Below are 24,574 nucleotides of genomic sequence, written 5' to 3'. Positions count from 1 at the left end.
TGGCCATAACTTCTGAGCCCATAGTCCGATCCAGCCAATTTTCAATAGAAAACAATGGGACAGGATTCTGCATCGAATGCAACTGCGTGCAAGTCGGCTGATGGTAAGTGCTTAAAAATGAGTGAGATTTTTTTTTGTAAAAACGTGTATTTTGGCCATAATTCTGAATCCCATAGTCCGATTCTGCTAATTTTCAAAACGTAACAATGGGATAAAATCCCGCAAATCCGTTAAAGATAAGAGCCTGAAAAATGAGTGAGAATTTTGTATGTGTTTCTTATGTTAAAAAAATAATTTTGGCCATAGCTTCAAAACCCATCGTCCGATCTGTCCAATTTTCAATACGAAATAATGGGACAATATTTTGCGTCGAATAAAACTTGTTACGAGTAAATCAGCTAAGAGTAAGTGCCTAAAAAGTGAGTGAGAATTTCTCTTGTAAAAAAAATATTTTGGCCATAATTCCGAAGCCCATAGTCTGATTGAGCCAATTTTCAATACGAAACAAGATTTCGCGTTGAATGCAACTTGTTGCGAGCAAATCGGTTAAGGATAAGTGCCTGAAAAATGAGTGAGATTATTTTGCGCACACACATACACTATGGGTCTCCGGGACTCCTATAATAAGTTCGTTTTTGGAGCGAACATATAGCCTTTACGTATACTTTGTATACGAGAAAGGCAAAAAGGGCTGAGCCACAGACAAACAGACGTAACAGCTCAAACAATTTTCTGACAAATCCATCGCTTAACTCCTATACCATCATCTTGCGAGCATGTTACACGAAACAATGTTTTGTATGAAATTGTCACCAGAAGGTGCTGGAGTGAAATGTCAAACTCCAAGAATTACGATGCTAGCCTCTCTAGATGTGAAACGCGCAATCAATCAAGTTTAGATTGATCGTTGAAGTCATGGTCAATTGTAATTTCTGTTGTGTTACGTCTGTTTGTCTGTGGCTGAGCTATCCAGTTAGAGTTATTTTCAATTGACCTTTCCCGTCAAAAATGGTACCTCGTTTTATTGTCTCAGTCGATTCTTTGGCTTATTTAAGGTCAACTTTCCCAAAGAGCCCATATTGTTTAAGCCTCTAACCACAGGCAAACAGACGTAACACTAGAGAAATTACTTTCGACCATGACTCAACAATCTATTTGAATTTGATTGATTGCGCGTTTCACAACTAGTCGTCGAAATCCTTTGAGTTTGACATTTCACTCCAGCGCCTTCTTGTGACAATGTCATACGAAACATTAATTAATGCGGTTAATCAAACAGATACGCATTTCATCCTCTCGATTTCTCGACTTGTCGATAACAAAATACTGAAGAAGTCCTCAAGTGGAGGATGAAATGCGTATCTGTTTGATACCTAAAAATTATTTAGTGGAAGTAAAAGGAAGAAAATAGTCGTTTAACCGTGTAACATTTCCCCTAAGACGCTCGCAAATAATTAATCATTAGTTAATGATTTGAGTGAATTACTTCTACGGGAAGATAAACAATTTACAATGATATGGAAATGCTAATATCATCTTCCAAACTTAGACGTACATGTTCATGATAGAATTAGAGGCGAAGGTATAGAATTGATAGTTCCGTAAGGATACGGCAGGCATAAAGAATGTTTTCATAGAAGTCGATTTTAAAACGACCGGAGGGCAATATTCATGATGGTACCTATATATCGCAGTGCCTTTCTCTGCGTTGTTCTCTCCTAGGCAGCTCAGTAAGTTGCGACGATACGGACGCATGGAGAAAACAGAACTGCGCAATAAAAATCCTATTCGACTAGATGCTAATCCGAAAAAATATTTTAAGCTCTTTTAGTGGAATGTATTCAACCATCTAAGACGAGTTTAGTTCTTTCCATTTAATTCCATTCCACCACTCGACAAGTCGAGTCAAGTACGAAAAACTGAAGACGACATCACAGTTGAGGTCGAAATATGTATCTGCAAAGATAACAAATCTTAGTGGAATTAAATGGAAAGTACTAAACTCGTCTTAGACAGTTTAGATGCTGATGTCATATTAGAAATTTAGAGACAGTGCTCGTCGATAGAAAACGACGGAACTATTTACTTTCGCCTTCAATCCTATCATGAACATGTACGTCCAAGTTTGGAAGATGATATTAGCATTTCCATATCATACGAAACATTGTTTTGTATAAAACGCTCGCAAGATGGTGGTAGAGGAGTTGGACGATGGATTTTCAGAAAAATGTTCAAGCTGTTACGTCTGTTTGTCTGTGCTCTAACTATTTTTAAAATCGAAAACAAAAATCGAAAAAGTGCTGTTTTTGGCTATATGTTTGCTCTAAAAACAAACTTTTTATAGGAAGCCGAGGACCCGTGATCAAGTACATAGCAACACTGATTTGCGTAAAAAATACCAAACGAATATTGTATTTTTGAGCAGAACTTCCGACTAAACTATTTGACTAATCATGATTGCAAATTCTATTTCCGAATGAAAAAATGGCATGATTTTAATCCATACAGTATTCTTGTCAATTCTGTGAGCCAATGTTCCTAAACAGCCTACAGGTTAAGGCCAGGAATGGAAAATTCTGGACCCCACAAACGTTTTTCACCAGAACCAATATCCTCATCTTATAGAGGAAATTTCGAATATTTTGTCGTCGAATTTTTGCCTGTGTATTTTTCAAATGCTTTTTAAATATTTGCATGAGATCTGAAAATTGGCGAAAAAAATCTCTGATGGATCTTCCAGGATTTGGAAGCAACTTTGGATATCATGACCCATAAGAAACCGACATGTATTCCCTGCTAGGGGGCAGCAGGGACTATGTCCAAGGGCTTGACGATCCCTCCCCAGGCCATCTGCGAGTTGTGGCGCCTGCCTAGGATGTGGTGGGGTTTGACAGTGGGCCCTGTTAAACCTCTATAAAAAGCTGCATGTATCCGCAAGTAGGCTCCGCCAAAGCGACCGTGTGCCGCTCAAAGCGCACAAGCCCAAGTCCTTTTGTTAGGTGGGACGTTAAACAGCCCTGACACGACGGCCCTCCGACGAGACAGGAGGTTTGCGCAGGCCCAATAAGCCGCCTTTAAAAACAACTATTACGAACGACATAGAAGATAATACGACTCGATACAATCGGCAACGACCTAGGCGACGAATAAAGGATCACGATTGGAAGCTTGGAACATGGAACTGCAAGTCGCTAGGCTTCGCAGGTTGCGACAGGATAATCTACGATGAATTACATCCCCGCAACTTCGATGTCGTAGCGCTGCAGGAAATCTGCTGGACAGGACAGAAAGTGTGGAAAAGCGGGCATCGAGCGGCTACCTTCTACCAAAGCTGTGGCACCACCAACGAGCTGGGAACCGGCTTCATAGTGCTGGGAAAGATGCGCCAACGCGTGATTGGGTGGCAGCCAATCAACGCAAGGATGTGCAAGCTGAGGATAAAAGGCCGTTTCTTCAACTATAGCATCATCAACGTGCACTGCCCACACGAAGGGAGATCCGACGACGAGAAAGAAGCGTTCTATGCGCAGCTGGAGCAGACATACGATGGATGCCCACTGCGGGACGTCAAAATCGTCATCGGTGACATGAACGCTCAGGTAGAAGGGAGGAAATGTATAGACCGGTCATCGGACCAGATAGTCTGCATACCGTATCGAACGACAACGGCCAACGATGCATAAACTTTGCAGCCTCCCGCGGAATGGTAGTCCGAAGCACTTTCTTCCCCGCAAGAATATCCACAAGGCCACATGGAAATCACCTAATCAAGTAACGGAAAACCAAATCGACCACGTTCTAATCGACGGTAAATTCTTCTCCGACATCACGAACGTACGCACTTACCGCAGTGCGAATATTGAATCCGACCACTACCTCGTCGCAGTATGTCTGCGCTCAAAACTCTCGACGGTGATCAACACGCGTCGGAGTCGTCCGCCGCGGCTTAACATTGGGCGGCTACAAGACGGTAGACTAGCCCAAGACTACGCGCAGCAGCTGGAAGTGGCACTCCCAACGGAAGAGCAGCTAGGCGCAGCATCTCTTGAAGATGGCTGGAGAGATATTCGATCCGCCATTGGAAGCACCGCAACCGCTGCACTAGGCACGGTGGCTCCGAATCAGAGAAACGACTGGTATGACGGCGAATGTGAGCAGTTATTTGAGGAGAAGAATGCAGCATGGGCGAGATTGCTGCAACACCGCACGAGGGCGAACGAGGCACGATACAAACGGGCTCGATTTTCCGGAGGAAAAAGCGTCAGCAGGAAGATCGAGACCGTGAAGAGACGGAGGAACTGTACCGCGCTAATAACGCACGAAAGTTCTATGAGAAGTTGAACCGTTCACGTACGTGAGGTGATCCAAAGGTGGCGGCAGCACTACGAAGAGCACCTGAATGGCGATATGGCAGATAACGGTGGCGGTATGGTAATGAACCTAGGAGCACGCGCGCAGGACATGCGACTTCCGGCTCCGAATCTCCAGGAAATCCAGGAGGAGATCGGCCGGCTGAAAAACAACAAAGCCCCTGGAGTTGACCAACTACCAGGAGAGCTGTTTAAACACGGTGGTGAGGCACTGGCTAGAGCGCTGCACTGGGTGATTACCAAGGTTTGGGAGGATGAGGTTCTGCCGAAGTAGTGGATGGAAGGTGTCGTATGTCCCATCTACAAAAAGGGCGATAAGCTGGATTATAGCAACTACCGCTCAATCACATTGCTGAACGCCGCCTACAAGGTACTCTCCCAAATTTTATGCCACCGACTAACACCAATTGCAAGAGAGTTCGTGGGGCAGTACCAGGCGGGATTTATGGGTGAACGCTCTACCACAGATCAGGTGTTCGCCATACGTCAGGTATTGCAGAAATGCCGCGAATACAACGTGCCCACACATCATCTATTTATCGACTTCAAAGCCGCATATGATACAATCGATCGGGACCAGCTATGGCAGCTAATGCACGAAAACGGATTTCCGGATAAACTGATACGGTTGATCAAGGCGACGACGGATCGGGTGATGTGCGTAGTTTGAGTTTCAGGGGCATTCTCGAGTCCCTTCAAAACCCGTAGAGGGTTACGGCAAAGTGATGGTCTTTCGCGTCTGCTATTCAACATCGCTTTGGAGGGAGTAATACGAAGGGCAGGGATTGACACGAGTGGTACGATTTTCACGAAGTCCGTCCAGTTATTTGGTTTCGCCGACGACATTGATATCATGGCACGTAACTTTGAGAGGATGGAGGAAGCCTACATCAGACTGAAAAGCGAAGCTAAACGGATTGGACTAGTCATCAACACGTCGAAGACGAAGTACATGATAGGAAGAGGCTCAAGAGAGGTCAATGTGAGCCACCCACCACGAGTTTCTATCGGTGGTGACGAAATCGAGGTGGTTGAAGAATTCGTGTACTTGGGCTCACTGGTGACCGCCGATAACGATACCAGCAGAGAAATTCGGAGACGCATAGTGGCTGGAAATCGTACGTACTTTGGACTCCGCAAGACGCTCCGATCGAATAGAGTTCGCCGCCGTACCAAACTGACTATCTACAAAACGCTCATAAGACCGGTAGTTCTCTACGGACACGAGACCTGGACTCGTGGAGGACCAACGGTATCTGGTATATGAAAATGTTGAACGAAGTATAGAGATACTAGTCAGTTTGTAAATATATGTTTCATTCGACTTTTAATAAAAATGTCCATTATTTTTCATTTATGCTCAACATTTCTCCCCCTCTTAAAATGTTTTTCTGCTCGATTCGATCAATCTACTTCCAATGACCACACGTAATCTGTTATCATATTGCAATTGTGTAGTGCTAGAATATAGTGCGAACATGATGATCCAGAAAGTTCCTTTCTTTTAATCAACAAGGAAACAGATCGGATTGCAATTTGAACAAATTAAAATCCTCTACTAGATCCCCTACCAGAGCATTCAAGCCACATTGACTAATAAAATACATTCCAGCACTCGAAATATAAATTGAATCTTAAACATTTTGTAACTTCATCGTGAATTTTCTCATCAAAATATCAGAGTGTAGAATTGGCGGATCATTCAACAATATGCTCGGGTAACTGTAACATGTTGAACATAACACAAATGGAGCGGAGGCCAAGTTTTTTTTTTTGCGCTTTACTTCGCGTCTTAGCACATAGCAAAGCTTGATAAAACTAGCTCAAACCAGATAGTGAACTTTTCCCCGTTTCACTGTTATAATCTGACCATAGATAAAAGAAATTGCATTGGGATTATTGCAACATCCATGCAGCATTTTCAACGCGAATCGAATAAAATGTCCCCCACTCACGCAGTAGGTTGTTGACGTTTTCCGGTTTCTGTTGCGTAGCTGTCAACGTCGCTTCAGCTTGTATGCAATCATACACAAGAACGATCGAATGCAACTTATCGAATCGTTGATTGATTTTGCTAATTGATAATTTTCCAACCAAATATCTATCATAGGAACATTGGAATGATCATAAATAGCAGGAATAATCAAAACATATAGAACTGCGTACATTTCTCGTACTTGCTTTATTCGAATGAACATAATAAAGGAGCTTCAATTGACAGTAAGTACACCATATCACTTGAGCAATTATTGAAAATTTATCGCACCAGAGGAAATACAATATCATATTTTAATTCAATAGAACTTACTTCAATGAAAACATTTTTTTTTTGCTTGGACAAACTACTATATTGAATTCTTTTTACTTTCCTCTCAAAACCGTTCACAGATAATTACCAGGATTGTATACAAATCTTCGAAAAAGGCTTGCATAAAACATATTTTTAAATGACTTTCACTTATTAAAATTGTAGATAAATCACACTTATTATGTTTAACTTGTTCAAAATGCACCACATTTCGAAAGATTAGATGTTTGTGATCCATTTTGGACCTTGATTGACTAGTATTATTTTCTATAGGGTTAACGATGGCTTTTCTAAAATACTCAAAATCACTGATTTTACGACATTTATTGAGGTATATCTCAAAATCTCGACGTGTTAGAGAAAATCTGAAGTCAGATTCGGATTCAGGAAGCAAAAATCTACTAGGGACATATTATTTGGTGTTAGGGACAAAATCTTGTTGAGCTGTGTAAGTTTCTACAACTCCTACATAACCAAATTTAATCATATTTGAGTTGCTCCAATGCAATAAAATTGATTTCTTGAAATTGCCTTTCGAGAAAAACTTGCCTGCGGCTTTCTCGAACCAAAATTTGTTTCAAAATTGACAAAAAGAAAATATTAAATCTTATTCAAGCAATCATGCACTATTGCTCTACTCGTGTTTTGAATGCAAATTAAAAAAACTGCTAGGAAAATAAATCTGAAACAATCAGTCCAATACAGTACAACTCTATTCTGTACGAAATACGTATCTCTAAGTTCAAAATCAAGTGGTGGAATTAAATGGAATAGTACTAATTCGTCTTATGAGTGTGGGCATTCCAGAACTTTCACTAAGAAGTTTTCTATCCAAAACAATTTTAATTTCGTGCTCTAAAGAAATGGAAGTTCACCAAGTACACGTACGAGGTAACCCTTTTCACGCCCATGCCTATCTCAAAGACTTCGTTTAAAAGGAAGCGATTCTTCCTCAGAGTGTAGCGCGTTCCTCGCAAGATTCCCTTAAATTATGATGTGAGAAAATTTAGCATGTTCGTATAATAAGTTTAGCGTGTTATGCAATTTATACCATGATGAATAATAATATATAGGCATCACCGTGCTGGCATCATCGCTGGCTGGTGTGGATGAGAGCAGATCTGGCAATCCGGAGGCGATGGATGCTGGCTGAAGTTAATATTTCATGTTATGATTATCACCTAGGGCTACCAACCACCACCAAGTGGATGGGCATGTAGTGGCTCTTAGAATTCCATACATCATCGCTTTGGCACCTACGATGTTTTGCTAAGGTTCACCCACATCTCCATCACCATCTGAAAGGCGTGCTAACCATTGTTTACTATAAATTTTCAACTATAATCCTTTGCCTATATTAAACTATGATTTCCATTTAGGAGAAAAAAAAACGATTGCCCGACAATCCACTTTTATTTGCCGGTGAATTATTGGAGGAAATTGTTATTGAAATTTATGATTCCCCGAACAAGCTTCCACCTTTCCCTCCCAAATTGCATCTTCACCACATCGTCGTCTTGGTTTATCTCGGACCATATTTTAACGCTTTCGAGCACAAACGTTCCCGTGACCTCCTCCGCCTCCAACCGAACCCGAAACACTTTCCTCTTGCCAGTTCCCGTCCCTCGCCATTCGGTGATCTGCCGGTTGCATCCAGCCAACCGATACGCCAGCGAAAAACCGACCGTCACCTTTTGACTCATCAACTTTTCCTCGCTCTTCGATGGTCCGAGCGATACGAGGAACACTTTCATAATGTACCACTCTCTGATGTGCGGAATGCAATCAACCAATCGCTAAGCAGAATGTGCATTGCAGGTCAGCGGTGTAAAGATACCCACGATTTTCTGCCATGGGGAGGGGGGTTTTGGGGGAGGTCAGATATGCACTTGGAACTTGGTCTGCTTCTCTACTGATCCCACCATGATACGATTTGCAGGCCAGTACTTGTTTGAAAAAGCTCGTCGAAATGGCTCTGTGTTTTAAGGCTTGTGCCAGATTCCTGACTGTTCTAATTCTGCTAAATAGTCACACTGAGTTGAGACGAATATTTGATAATTTTTCACTCACAAATCGGACATTTCGACCATTCAGATAGAAGGAACGCCCCAGCACGTGACGATTGCGGTGGTGACGCGAGCGATACGACGGAGAGTGAACCCTGCCATTAAAAACCGTGAAGGAGGTTTAGCACAGCGACCGACCAAGCGACCATCAACCAGCAGCAGCTTCAAACACCACGGCACTTATCGTGTGACCGAGCGACGAACGGCTCTGGCTGCAGCCAGCAGTCAGTATTTTCCTATCTTCTCCCACTACACATCGCAGGGCTACGGTTTGATTTTCACCCCCTATCGACTGGGCGATGAACGGATGCGCTGCATTTGGTGCAGAGGAGACAAAGGGGAGGTGTCGATCGCGTGAGCTTTGCAACTTTTTTCGCCAATCGTCGTTTTTCTTGTTTGCAGATTAGGAGCTACAGCTTGATGGATGCTGGATTGGTCGTTGGGTCGCGCAGAATGGCTGATGGCGTTTTGAGCATTGGTGCAGTGAGGTTGACTTCAACTTACCCAAGCAGGGGTACTTATGTCGATGAATCTCTGTGAATGGAGCGTTTTTCGAATGTGTTTGCAGGATATTGGACGTCCAATATAGCTCGCGATTTCACATTCCACCTTCTTCAAAGTTACAAATTGCCTTGAAAATTCTAAAGAATTTCGCGGAGGAATTTCTTTTGGAAATCCGGAAGCATTACTCGTGTAAGTTTTGTAAAAAAAATCTATAGAAATTAGGACGGAATTCTGAATAGTTTAAAAGTTTAAAAGAATTATCCATGGAAAGTAGGAAGAATTATTCATGTGAATTAAAAAGAATCTCCCATTGAAAAAATAAAAAAAAAGTCCAGTGGAAACTCCACGCCGGAATATGGAAGAATTTCTTGTAGAAACGTGGAAACAATGAAAATTCTAAAGAATTTCCCATGGAAATTCTGAATCACATCCAGTGCAAAATTAGAAGATGGTAAAATAAGAAACATTAATTATAAAAATAGTATGCAATGAGATTCTAAATGTTTTATATTTATGCCTTTGTTATAAATTTATCCACATGCATCTTGAAATTCCCGCTCTCCGTACATTACTTGGGATAGGATTAGGATTCATATCTTTTTAATGAGTAAACACAATAGGTTTAAAAAATGGGGATTTTTAACCCATTTTTGAGAATGATTTAGAACGTTGAATAAGTAAACTTCACTCACTTTGGGAACATTTTTTTGGCTGCAGCCGATTATTTGAATAATTTGCACATGAAACCATATAAACACAATGAGTTTTCCTTGTCATAAGACGAGTTTGTACAATCCCATTGAATTCCACCACTTGATTGTATCTTGACAGATACGTATTTCGACCTCAACAGTAAGGCCGTCTTCAGTGTCTCGTACTTTCAAGATACAATTAAGTGGTGGAATTCAATGGGATTGTACAAACTCGTCTTATGACAAGTGAAGACATGCCACTAAAAAGTTCAAAATAATTTTCTTAAGACAATGAGTTTATTTATAAATTATATAATCGTATCTACATTGAAATATGTTTTCGCCGAAGGGAATGACACAAGTTTTTCCAAGCTAAGAAGGCGATTTTCGGCGAACCTTGTGTCGTTCCCCTGATGGTTTTTCGCAGAAAATGCAGCAATAGGATCCGTGTTGAACTGTGTCTATCGTGGTGCGCCCGAGACTCCTGGATGCTGAAACAAATTATATCGAACATGAGGGAAAAAAACAAAGTGCATATACAGCGAATCCATGAAAAAAGAATATAGTCAAAAAAAAGTTCTCCAATTTTGCTCAAAATGTGAAACCGAAAATACCGAAAATAATAAAACCCGTGTTTTATAGTTTCGCTGGTCTAAAAAACGGCGTTTCCCCCCTTCATAACTTTTGAACTGATTTTCAATCTTTTGGCACGATCGGAAAGATTTTCAATTATGGATTTTAGAAAAAAAATAGTTTAAGGAAAATATTAAGCTTTAAGATGTTTAAATAATCAAAATATCTATTTTTTTATTCTCAACCTTTTGGACCACAACGACTGTGCTTTTTTTTAGTTTTTTAAATGAAAATTCAAACTTTTTTACACATACAGTAATAAAATTGGAAAGGTCCACCAAGCCGAATTTTAATCTCTGAGTAAAACTTTCACAAGTTCAGATTTTTACCATAAAATATATTTAACCGCAGCGTAAATGCACATTCAACTAATGCTCTGCGATATAAGATTTTTTCACAAGACACGAAATAAACCAAAATATTGATTTTTTATCGAATATCGGAACGAAACAAACATGTACCGGACGTGTTTCGGACGTGTATTACAGTCTATGTCCCTTCCCCACTAACTGTTAACGATAAGATGATATACATTGTAAACAAATATCATACTTAAGAATTGCGGCTCCGCAAAGTGTCACACATGACTAAGCTTGCCAAATAAATAAAATGGTTAAAAAAAATCAAATTTCGGACATATTCAAACTTCAGACACTTCATTTGGTATAGGAGATTAACTGAAATATTTCATCGAAATGCTTTATCAAGCAGCATCTGAAGGACTCTTAATTATAGGTTAATCGCGGCTAGTTCCATTCTGGTAATCCACGATAACTGAATGCAACAAAAAAATTGAATGTCAGTCTGAGCTATCCAGTTAGAATTGTTTGCAATTGGTTCTGCGTAATCAAGTGTCCGAAGTTTGAAACGATGTGTGCGAAATATGAATCCGAAGTTCGAATCATACAGAAGCCGGAAATTTTGAATAATTACAAACATCGTAGTGATTAGAACGGTGGGGCATAAAATGTGTGTTAACAAATTGAATTTATGGCAGAAAGTGGTTAAGCGTCCGAAGTTTGAATTTGCACGGTAATAAATTTCGTGGTCATTTAATGAGTCATTGAGTCAAATTGAAACCTTTCGCAAAATGAAGTTTCAATGCTCAAGTTGTCATGAATGGAGTAATAGTCAGTCATGAAAAAGTAATAGGAAGATTACCCCTAAACTGTATAAAACGAAACGCTGAAAAAGCAAATTTACAAGGCAATCTTATAACTACTGCAAACGACCTTTAGGCTATTTTCAAAAATGGATTCCAAAATCAATTACGATTTTTCTCGAAAAAGATTACAAAGCAATGGAGAAAAAACCGTTATATGTACTAAGCTGAAGCAAATACAAAACTTAAAATGAGCATTACATAATCGCCACACGATTTTTGTTTTCGGATGAAGAACTGTTTTTAGAAATAAATATTGACTTCTATTTCATGGCAAACTGAGTAAATCTGGACTTGTAAAAGTGTAACTTATGTCGTTTTCGTTTTTGAGGTGTAGCTACACCGTTTAGTGCAACATTTTGCACGGCAAAAACGAACGTTTTTAGTGTAGTTGGGTTTGTTTGCTATGGATACCTGATGGATACCATAAAAAGAAAACACTAACAACGGGAGAAGCTTAACAACAAACTACACAGCTCGTTGCCGAGCTCGTTCAGTAGCCGCTAGGTTGCGAAGGCCGACGGAGGTCCTTCGTAGCTTAGTTGGTTAAAGCACCAGTCTCGCGTACTGTAGGGTCATGGGTTCGAGTCCCATCGAAGGGAAATCCAAATCCAATACATTTCCCAAATCAATATCTTCCACATAACGTACATATTCACATATGAGTTTTCACAACATTGTAAATTTTTTCCTGATATGTGGCGCTTGGGAAGGTCGACAACTTTAATTAACTGATTCAGTTCCACCATTTTGAAGTGATGGAGACGCATGACCGTTCCTTGTGAATATAAACAAAAAACTGAAATTTAAAAAACAATCTAGCTCAAAAACGGCTAGGTGAGCCTTTTCAATAGTTCGACTGTACGTTGAAGTTTTCATTTGAAAAATAAAAATATATAGTCGTTGTGGTCCAGAAGGTTAGAAATTAAAAAATCAGATATTTTGATTATTTAAACATCTTATAGCTTACTATTTTCCCTAGTTGTTTTTTCTTTCAAAGCTACAACTGAAAAACTATTCATTCGTGCCAAGAGGTTACAAATCGGTCTATTGGTTCAAAAGTTACGAAGGTCTGAAAACATTTTTTTTTTAACACCTTTTTTGCATTTGACAGTCACATTATCATTAAAAAATCAACATCGAACATGAGACCAATCATGCATTTTTTAAGTACTTTATTATTTTTGGTCAGTTCAAGCTCGACAACTTTATTTAACTGATTGGCATTTTGAAGCGATGGAGACGCATGCCATTCCATGTATATAAGCAAAAAACTAAAATTTTAAAAAAAAATGTACCTCCAAAACGGCTTGGTGAACCTTTCCAATTTTTTGACTGTATGTGTTTGAATTTTCATTAAAAAAGTTCAGTCGTTTTGGTCCAAAAGGTTGAAAATTAAAAAAAAACAGATATTTTGATTATTTAAACTTCTTAAGGTTTACTAATTTCCTTGAACGATATTTTTTCTAAGATCTATAATTGAAAATCTTTTCATTCGTGCCAAAAGATTGCATTTACTGTTGACAACTGTAAATGAACAATCTCATATGAAGATTCAACGGATTGTGGTACGGTTATTTGACAAATAACAGTATGTTGAATGGGTTAATTGTTAAGTTATGTCATCATAAAAAATCGGCCGTTCTCGCCTGCAAAATTTTCACTCGACAGTAAAATCTTGATAAAATAAAAAGCAAATATAAAACATTTTAGGGACAGCATGTTGTATATTGATTGACATTTACTGCCCATGATCGCATATTTGTAACACTCCCATTTTTGCTCATTTTGTAGAAAGCCTGTGCATCGTTCAGAAAGCTCAATTTACTGCATCTAATCCCACAACAGTTAAATAGGCTTCACTATCTTGTTTATCTTTGGTAAGCTGGAAGTGATTGAATTTGTGGGGAGGATTGACAAACGATTTACAAAATCAACCAAAATTCGAACGTTACAAATATGCGATCATGGGCAGTTTAGTGATGATGTCGAGTAGTTATGGTTGAATCGACCGAAAAATATTTGATAACCGCATCGTAAACTGTGAAGCTATCCCAAACAACCAAAAGTTCGGATAAGAGGAGATGTTTTGGATTAATCAGCTCGCATTTTAAGTAATGTTTTGTATGATGGGAGCGCAAAAGTAAGCTTTGAAATTCCGTTAAGGTGCTTGGTACTAAATGTAAACCAAAAGGAACCAACTGTGGCGGAAAGCCGGACAAAATCTCTAATTTTTTTCGTGATTTTCGTGAAGCCCATATTTTTTTAATTTACCATATATATTGAATGAGCTAGTTCCATTTTTTTTATTGTAAATTTATTGTTATTTTTGATGTCTTGTTGATGTTTATTCCGTAAAGTGTTTCCCGAGCAAATATGTATGGGAAAATGAAATTTGGCAAAACTTTTTTGGGAAAGATTCGAGAAGATTTGGTATTATGTATTAAAATCTATTTTTTGTCTACTTTCCGGTGGTTAGTGTGGTGAATTGCGCATAGCTGCGCCAAAGCGGGAAATTGACTGGTGCAATGTTAGAATGAGGACGCTGTCTTTGTTCTAGATCCTAGAGCTTGGGCTTGGGAAAGCCCTTGGATAACATAAAGTATGTCGGATAACCATTTTAACCTCAAAATGAATTCAACGTTTCAAAATTACTATGTGGTGAAGTTTTGAACGCAATCTCAGGCTTTGTCCGGGATTTGTATGAGGGCCCGCCACTGTGAATTGGTTCGGTTAGGAAGAAATTTAAGTAAAATCTGAACTTTTGGTTGCTTGGGATATCTAACATCGTAGTCATGATTCTGACCATATAACATGTTTTTTTATTATGCTGGTGGAACGGACGCAATATTAAACTTGAGCAACTAAAATAAAATTGATATTATATATTTAATGTATAAAAAAAACACTTTACTTTTTGATGGGCTCAAATTCATCTCCCAAGTATTTTTAGGAGTAAAAGATAATCATTCTCAAACCGATATAGCATTCTCAAAATGGTTATTTTTTTACACATTGAAAGTTGTCAAATGTTCCCCATTTTCTGACAGCCACATACTTGAACTAAAAATTAGTACTTTTTTACTCATTAATGATTTTCTTAGTTTATCCGTGTAATGCATCTACTGATAAAATTTAGAAAGAAAAATTCGGTTTTTACTTATTGCCATTTCCAGCTATCGATGGATTTTTGGGAAAATCATAGATCGCACTTTGAGCAGTGATGTCAAATATTTTACAATATCTATTATTATTCCAAGCTTCATCTAAATGCATGAAACTTGGAAATAATCGTCTGTTGAACCACTATTGCAATTATTGTAATATGCTTCCGCAAAGAATTCAAATTATAACTAACTTGAAAGTAGCGAAAAGATTAACTTTCACTACAAAATATTATTATTTTTCTACAGTTTGATCAAACAAATGAACTGGCAACCCTGCCGAGCCCACATGTTCATTTGAAAACATAAACAAACTTTCGTTGGCGCCAACCCGTTTCACCCGATTCATCAGCCCGCCAACCGGGAGAACAAAGGATTTTGACATCTCGCACTTATGACTATCTCGCACTTCTGAAGTGCGGAGTCCAACGAGGTGGGAAGTGCGCAATACTTACGAAAGCCTTACTTCCGAATAGGCCTTTTCATGTGACACTGCCAAGACTGAACTTGTTTACAACCGCACAATAACCCGGAGCTGTCAGTTTTATTGAAGAACTATCAATTGGCGATTAGAATCAGATGATTTTAAACGTCTCGTGAAAAGGCCTATTCTATGTTGGTGCTGCAGATGCAGCTCCGAATATGAACTGTCAAATCACGCATCCATTCTTCGAGAGCGATCAAAATAAAAGCTTGCAGTTCTACCACAGCTCTTGTTGAGATCAGTTTGGTAGTTATCACATGTGCTTTGTCTCGCGGTCCATAACATTCGCTTCTTTCGGTGATAGTGCTTGTTTTGCCGCTAGAAAAAAAAAACATTTCATTACCGTAATGTGTGACACGTATAGAACGGCGATGGATCGTTTTAAAAGAAAATCAATCAATAGTTTATGAATAGTGTGCAGTATGGCAGATATTTGGCGATATTTCAAAATACTACCATCGGATGCTGAAAATGTGGAATACCTGCGGTGTTCCCAAATCTTGAAATCTACAAAGCGGTTTGCTGCGGTATCTCGAGATGAAACACAACATATCTTGTAAGCGTAATGCTACGTACACACCAGTCAAACAGTTTGACGAACATTGACTTCGCCCCCAAGAAATCGCTTCGGTTGCTGCTTTGTTTGAACGTGTGTGAAGTTGTTCGAACAACCATTTGACAGTTGGCGGCTCGGTTGGAAAAAATTAAAACGGTTTGATTTTGGTTTGAGTTGTCGGGGGTGGAGTCAAGGTTCGCCGAACATGTATGAGCATTTGTAGTGAAGTTGCACAAACCCCCATATATTTTTTGATGGTTGGTGCTCGAGTTGGTGCTTCGGTCGTTCGTGTGTGATATTGTTGGTCGAATAAATTGATTGTTCGTGTCGCTGTTGATAACACTTGATGGATGTTTGAATAAACGGGAGGTGAAGTCAATGTTGGTCGAACTGCTTGACCGTGTGTACGTTCCATAAAGATCATTTGCTTTTCGGGGAATGAAAATGTCAACTAGCAACACATCGGTGATGATGCTCATATTTCTGATGGAGCTAAGGCTAAAACCGTACATGACATAGAAAAATAACCGAAGAAAGGCAAAAGCGTACCAAGTGCATTGGTACCTCAAGATTACGAAGAATCAGATGGCGATTAAGATGACAGTGATGAAGAACTTTAAAACGAAGATATCGTAGTCAGTGGCGCAGGTAAGTTTGTAATTACATATTATTAAGTTCAAAACTCTAATATTGTTTATTCTATCAAGCTTGTATAGAAGCAGTTTCTCGGTTATTTTGAAGCAGATCCGAAAAGTAAACCGAATTTTTCGTACCAGTTTAGTGAGACACGCTCTGCGGCATAAAAAAGTAGAAGGTTGTATTAAAGACACGACCGCAACGTATTGAGCGTAGAATTACGTATAATGCGACATTTTGTGCATATTCATGCCGGATGGATAATAACCGAAATTTAGGCAATTTGCTGAAAAAAGGAATATTCCAACACTACCTGACGAAATTGAATTTTTCAATAGTGAAAATCAATTATTTACAATAGTAGTTACTGGTCGATTCATACCATACTTTTACTTCCTCACAACTTTTCGTGACGTTCCCAAATTCGTAACTTTGGTATGACCCCCCAATCTTACCGAACGACGTAATTCTATGTCAAAAAACATCTAAAGCAATCGGAAAACCCTTAAAACTGTTTTCCATTTGACAAAGTAGGACGTTGAATCATTCCAAAACCTCATGGGTGCATTGTAACCGATAAAACTGTCGTCCGAGGTTCTCAGGCGTCGAGATGCCAACCTGTTAATAGCTGAGGGATCGCTGAGTTTTTTGTTCACGAAGCTAAAAGACCATAATACTGAAGTACGATGCGATACTGAAGCGTTTTGATGAGAGAAGGAACAATGAACCTGTATCTGTGATGAAATTTCTTATTAACAATGTCACAGTTACTTGTGCAGAGGAATGCGATCATTATGTGAATGTAGGACATATCCCAGAAGGCGACATCAGCCACAACAGTGGATCTCGTCAGAGAACGGCGGATCTTACTCTTGAACAAAAGCTAGAACCTGCTATTCAAGAATTCTCCGGCGCAAATACCCCAGCAACTGATGCATATGACACCGCGAAGGTTTTGCAGAAAAAGTTAATGCTTTTACAACTCTTTGATCATATGAGGACAATCAAGCCAACATCGCTGAGAGTGAGCGGCAATATTTGTTGCAAAACTCGTTCAAGTCTGACCGATAAAAGCCTAAACGTTTTGTGTTTTTTGAAATCATATATTAATGTATTAATGTATTTTCGATATTGATTTTGAATAAATTTCATATTTGACAAAGACTCGTTTTTATTTGTTTCCCGGGAAATTCCTATTAACGCCTACTGACGATGATGGAACGACGGCGTTCTAATTCAATACTTCTACAAGCAAGATGATGAAATGTATGCCAAAATGCTGCAAATAATATTTGAGTCTCCACCGTCAAAAAAAAAATCATAAAAAATATTCACCTAGCTAGCCGCATGTCTGCATGGATTTCCTGCGAAAGTTTTCAATAATAACAGTAAAAACAAATCCATCCTCACTCCACCGCACTCCGGACCATGGCGACGCGTTCAACCCGGCGGATACCACCTGAGACTTAGTGGGATGGCAGAGAAAAAAAAATCACAACCACCTTTTCTCCGCTAGAAGTGAAAGAGTGTCGACTGGCCAATATGCGATGGTCTGAGCGCAAGCACCGGCGTCGGACCCGGTCAGCCAGCTGCTGATCGCCCCGGTCTCCATTCGGGCAGAAAGTTGATGCCGGAGTTTATATTTATGACCGACAGGTCCGCTTAGAAATGGTTTGTAAACACTTTATAATTTTTCTACTCTTGTTAAATTGCAAACGTTTCTGCTCGCGCCTCTCCAGTTGACCGATTTCTGGTAAGGGTTCTCAAACTGATTTCGTCAATATGCAATACATGCATGCTGGTATCTCGATGTTCTCTTGCTCTTTCACAAATGGCACGGTTTTTCATTTGGGCTTGAAAACCTCTGACAAATCACTGAGTCTAAGACGAGGATTGACCCTTGAATCGCTTTCGCTGGTCCCCAGGACGACCTTTGTGCGCCTTTTCACCGCATGGTCCATCCATCGGAGGGGATATTTTCTCCTACAAAGCAAAATATACATTCGCTTCTACTCTCGCTAGTAAGTAGGAACAAAACGGGACAAACAACCGGCTGGACAACTCCAGCTTCGGATCCGGGAAAATAGAGAACTCAAGAATCACAATAATCATAAATCCCATCGTCATTTATATCTTCTCCCCAAGTTTTTCCCGATGGCTGGTTGGCTTGTGCGTTTAATTTTCTGTCAAGCAGCAGAGGATAGGGATCATAGCACAGCTTCATCGCCATGACGATTTGCCACCCTCTTAAGCAATGCACTTTTCCAGGCCACTTGTCTCCCACACCACACGGGAGTGACTGTCTGATTGTGCGGCCATGCAGGACAACCCACTAGAAGACGGGAGGGTTCCCTTTCTTGGGATGTAGAAATATTCCATTGCTTTGATTGCACTTTTATGATATTACTATTGATTTTTTTTTTGCTTCACTGTGGAGAACGAGGAGTTACAAAGCGCGGTTGAGACGACAACGACATGGTGGTGCGGTGGTCAGTAAATGAAGAGATTATGTATTTTCCTCCGGGGTTTTGTGTTCTTCTTGAAAAAAGAAAGTAATTACGACGAAGTAAACACGACTCAGATGATGCTTTCCATGTTTGCGACGATTGGCTACTTGAAAAATAAATGACTGTCTAACAAAGAAATGAATGATGAGATTCATAAACAATAAAAAATAAATTTGTTAAAAAGATCAATCTATGTTGTATCACTTCAGTAATGGGCACGACGAGATCTTGGGCAGCTTGGTTGACTGGAACTAATAGTGATGGCGTTTTACTAGGTAGCGCTGAAATAAATCCATGATGACTAATGATGTTCTCTTTAGCAGAACAATGCTGTGATAGACTAAATAATCTAAATTATCATTTGGTATGAAGTGGACAACATTACGGCAATTGGACAAATAAATGAGAAAATTGTACAACATCCATTATTAATGTTGAAAGTGGCTGACTGACTCCATTCTTCTTGTAGGACGATGTATTTTGGACATTTGAATATATTTTCGACTATTGGCTATATTTTGTGAGTTTTTCTACTTTTCTAAATAAATAGGAATCATGTGTCTGTTTAGTCTTTTTCATGTTCACGTTTCATAACAAATTCAAAAATATATAGCAAAAAGTCCAAAAGAATTATCGACTAACATGACTCACCTTGTGTCGTAGAAAGACCCACACAACACGTTCACAATATTCCCAATACCAAAAGTAATAAAAGTATAATACTAATATTGGGTTAGTATTCGTTCAGCACAACACAATTTTTCAATTTTTGTATTCATCACGTAGAAAGGACCTGTTCTAAATAAAATACTTATGTTTCAATATTGAATGTATCGCCAATAAATAGAAACGTGCTTTTATCAAATAAATTTACATTGAAGTATAGCAATAATGCCGTTCATCGAAAACAATGCACGAGCATCACATATTCCACCTAAATTTCAAAAATATTAAAATTCCATTCCATGCCACTGGAACACATTGAAGAGGAAGTGGACCATTGACTGCACATTTGATTGAACCACTTTTCCTCGCAATCAATCAACGATCATACATCGGCGTGTGCTTTTCCGAACCATATACCGAACGTTTTTTCCCACCATTTACCCATTCAAATCAAATATAGGAACAAATCGATATTTTACATTTGATTTACCCACGCGTGTGCCCTCCGCGGTACCTATCCGGAGCAGTCACTTCTCGCGATTGCTTTCGATGACTTTATGGTCGCTTCGGTGGTCCTTTGTGCTGCCGTCGCTTCCGAGAATGTCAAAAAAATTGATTTGCTCCGAATTCAATTTCCTTCGCCGCTGTGTAGTTTGCCATTTTGCTTACCTGGAACAAATCAGATGAAGAGGGAGAAACACGATGTTAGATTTAATTTTGATTGGAGTGTGTTCACTGGAGTAACTGTAACATAAATTTTATGTGATATTGGATACATATAGAAAGCATTTTTTTCATTTGAACTATTCAGAAACATAGCAGCGACTCTAATGAAACATAATTTGATATGTATAATGCTATGTTCAACAATAAACATCTATATACGTTTTAATGATCATTTTTTCATACACCTTAGATAAGGGATTACATTAATAACGTAACGCTAAAATTGAGAATTTTAAAACGCCCTCCCCCTATGTCACACTTTTTGTGTGAAACATCTGAAAATCTTGTACGGGTTGTCACACTTAAAGCAAACCGCCACCCCCTCAAACAACCAACCGGTGATTGTTAGATTTTCTAACAATGCTGTATAATAAACTACCAAAACTTGTATAAGAACTGGGCATATGCGAAAATGCTAAATTCTTATACAAATATTGTATGAGACCAGTGTTAAGAAGATCTCAAATTCTCAAATCTCATTGGCGATTCAAATCAAGCGCGAATCAAATCTCACCAGACTTATGGGCCAGATAATCGCTCATGATTCGAATCGCTATTTGAATCTTTACCTGATATTTACATGTTTTCTTTATCACCCAAAAGGCCAACCTCTTTGGGAAAGCAATTTTGGATTTTGAAAAAATCATAACTTTTTTATTTTTTGTCCAATCTTGATGAAATTTTGACACAAGGTCCAATTTTTATTCTAGTTTTGGCTGCACATTGAGATTTTTGGAATTTCTGGATGATTCCGGAATTATTCCAGATTCCCTCCAGTTCCTCGGTGAATTTCCCTGGGAGTTCCTCCAGAAATTCCTTCGGGAGGTCCGTTAGGAATTCTTCCAGGAGTTCCTGGAATTCTTACGGTAGTTTATTTGGGAGTTCATTCAGAAGTTCTTACGAGAGTTCCTCCAGGACTTTCTCCAAAAATTCTTCCTGCAGTTCTTCAAGAAATTCCTTCAGAAATTCCACCGGCAGTTCCTCCAAGAATTCTTCTGATAATTTCTCCGGGAATTCCTCCGGGAGGAACTGCCGGTGAAACTCCCGGAGGAATTCTCGTAGAAACTGCTGGTGGATCTCCCGTAGGAACTGCCGATAGAACTACCGGAATAATTCTCGGAAGAAATCCTGGAAGAATTCCCGGAGAAACTTCCAGAGGAATTTTCGGAGAAACTCCTGAAGGATCTTCCAGTGGAAATCTCGAAGTTTCCACCGGATTTCTTTGGAAATTAATCTTGGAATTCTTCCGAAAATTCCATTGTTGATTTCATTTTCGGTATAATTTATGTATAAATTTTCAGTGGAATTCCTTGAGAAATTCTTTGAAATTTTCACAAGAAATTATTCGACACTTCCACGGAAAATTCAAAGATTTTTCGTGAAAGTCTTAGGAATGTTTACTGGCAATTCTACGGAATTCCACGGTGCAATTTTCAGAATTTTTTATGAGAAACAGCACGAATGAATTATCTCAAGAATTCCCTGCAGAACTTATAAAGGAGTTCGTGGAGGATTTCTTGGAGTAAATAATAGTGGAATTTTCGGATCAATTCCCGCCGAAATTGATGGTGGAATTCCTGAAGACATTGCCGAGGAAGATGCCGGAGGCATTTCTAAAGAATCCCTGATAGCAATTGCCTGGAGCAATTGTCGAAGGAATTCCTGGAGAAAGCTTGCATATTGTTTTTTCAGCCTATTTTATGATAAATATTATTTCAGAGAGGATTTGTTCAAAAATTCAGACGTATGGTTCTAGTTTTCTAAAACTAGATAATTTTTAGTTGTTACAGCCGATTTTTTATTCTTTTTGATTACTAAGTTCGTTAATCATTGTCTCACTTTATTTAAAAATATCTGATGAGCAATAAATCATGCATTTTTAAATCCATTATTGTTTTAATCATTATTGTTGTTAAATATACGCACAACGCGGACTTTGCAATGTGGTCATGAATGCGTCACGTTCATTGGCGTTGCGTTTTAGTACAAAACGCTGACTTCAACGCCCAGCACGACGCGATGCGCAACGCAATCCAGCCTCTACTGTTGGTTGTGGATTTGGATTCAAAGTTTTCAGAACTTAAAAGGAAATAGTATCAAGCACTAATATTTATGTGTTTTTTATAAAACTACTATAAAATTACGATTAAGAAGACCTAAAAATGTTGCCCAACCCCCCCCCCCCCCTTACTCGAAATCCTGGCTACGCCCATGACACGGCTAAGGGATATTCGATAATATTTGTGATAAATTGAATCTGCTACTTGGAAACTAGGGTAAAGAAATGGTTAATTTCGCCATGGCGCTTGGTGCAATTTGGCTGAACCCCGACCATTTGTTGTATAAGAATCAAATAATTTCGCACATTCCCATGAATCATATTTTAAAGAACTCGCTGTCGTTCTGCTGCATGTGGGATAAATCTTCTGTAGAATTTTTTTGGTGCCGAGAAAACGTTTTAGTTCTTTCGCTGTGGTCGGCCGAAGAATTCTCAGCACGGCTTCAACTTTTTTAGGGGTAGATCGGATGCCGTCGGCACTTATCAGGTGTCCCACAAATTCGACGTTTGGTAATCCGATCTGGCACTTGCTGGGATTGATTGTCAATCCGTTTTCACGCAAACGTTGGAATACTGTGCGGAGATGTACTTTTTGTTCTTGTTCGTCTGCTGAAGCGATGATGAAGTCGTCCACATACGGAAATACAAATCCTAGGTCACCAAGGATTTCATGAAGGTAGGCCAAATGTCATGAATTTGAACTCAAAAAGTTCAAAGGGAGTTGTTATTGCTGTCTTTGGGATGTCCTCCGGCGCGACAGGAATCTGATGGTCGGTAGCCGCGTTGAAGGTCAATGAATGAAAATACTTTCTTTCCGTGCAGGATGGTGGAAAAGTCCTGAATGTTAATAAAGAGACGTTTCGCTCCATATGTCGGGATTAAGCTTTCATTCGCAGCAAAAAGTTGCCTCGATTTCACTGGGTGGAATTTCTCCTTAGGCGAAGGCGGAATTACGGAAATATCCGCACCAGTGTCGACAAGGAAAAACTGAGTCGATTATTGATCGTGGACATGAATACGACGGATGTGCATGGGTTGGTTCATATCAGGGCTGGCTTCTTTTGAGATGGTTGATTCAAACAGGGGTTTGAAATTTTGCGTTCAATCAGGAGACTGCACGTACTTTTTTTTCCCTTGGCGAACATACACGGGTAATTTTCCATCGTAGAAAATGCAGGCAACATTGGGATTATCGCCTTTTTGTTTTTCGCATTTCCTTGCTTGAGCACCATGACGATAGTGGAACCAACAAATCCATCGGCGGTTCTTCGGCTGCGATGGCGTCGATGATCTACGGCGCCCAGAAGATCGGCTATACGAGCGATTCCGAGGTCACTAAAGTTTTCCAGAAAGAGCTTGTTCCAATCGTTATGTTAACGCCTCTATACGTTGCTCCAAATCAATATGCTGTGGAACGCTGGTCGATTGGACTGCCGAAATCTCGTTCCATGGGGCTTCCATGATTTTGTCGGCTACCTTCGCCTGTTCATCCAAGGTGGCGGTAGGTATGGAGGCAATGATGCAGCGCATCAAAGCACGTAACCACAAATTCATCAGCACGCTATTAGTGCACCCTTTTCCGCCAATTCCAATTCCGACGCATTTCTGACAAAAGGACACTAGGTTTTGGTCACCGAGTGTAATGCCGGACAGTAAACTAGTCGATCTTTGAGCTTCCGATAGTTGGAAGTGAGCGATCACTGCGGCTTTAAGTGTATCGTAGCGATCGTTGTAGCTAGCGTCGTTGCACGCCGCGATAGTGCTATACACGAACTTGGCGCGGGGTCCTAGAGCGACAATGGCTGCGTCAGGCATTGAAAAAAATCAGATCATGAGTAAAAATCGGCTAAATTCATGCCAACTTGATGCTCTACTGCGGCCCAATCGCTGATGCTTTCTAGATCGTTGAAATTTGGCGTTCGTTGATTCAATGTTTAAAGATCTTCATGGCTCACCAATGGGAATCAACTGAGTGAGGCAAATCACTTGGTAACCTAACAATGAGTGTTGTTACCACACGCTGTTAGAAAAATCTTTTCAG

General features: G+C 39.6%; 1 protein-coding gene and 1 non-coding gene across 4 annotated transcripts in view; one reads left to right on the top strand and one right to left on the bottom strand.

Moving 5' to 3' along the window:
- The window catches only part of LOC134218147 (ankyrin repeat domain-containing protein 29), a 655,185-nt gene that overhangs the window by 242,445 nt on the left and 388,166 nt on the right, over positions 1 to 24,574 (bottom strand). The window lies entirely within an intron of this gene.
- On the top strand, positions 12,263 to 12,338 carry Trnaa-cgc (transfer RNA alanine (anticodon CGC)). Its single transcript has one exon. It is a non-coding gene; the product is annotated as a tRNA-Ala (tRNA).

Source organism: Armigeres subalbatus, chromosome 2 (assembly GCF_024139115.2).
Source record: "Armigeres subalbatus isolate Guangzhou_Male chromosome 2, GZ_Asu_2, whole genome shotgun sequence".
In the NCBI taxonomy this organism is placed as follows: domain Eukaryota; kingdom Metazoa; phylum Arthropoda; class Insecta; order Diptera; family Culicidae; genus Armigeres; species Armigeres subalbatus.
The sequence above is the reverse complement of the archived record's forward strand: the minus strand, read 5'-3'. Positions and strand labels throughout refer to the sequence as shown.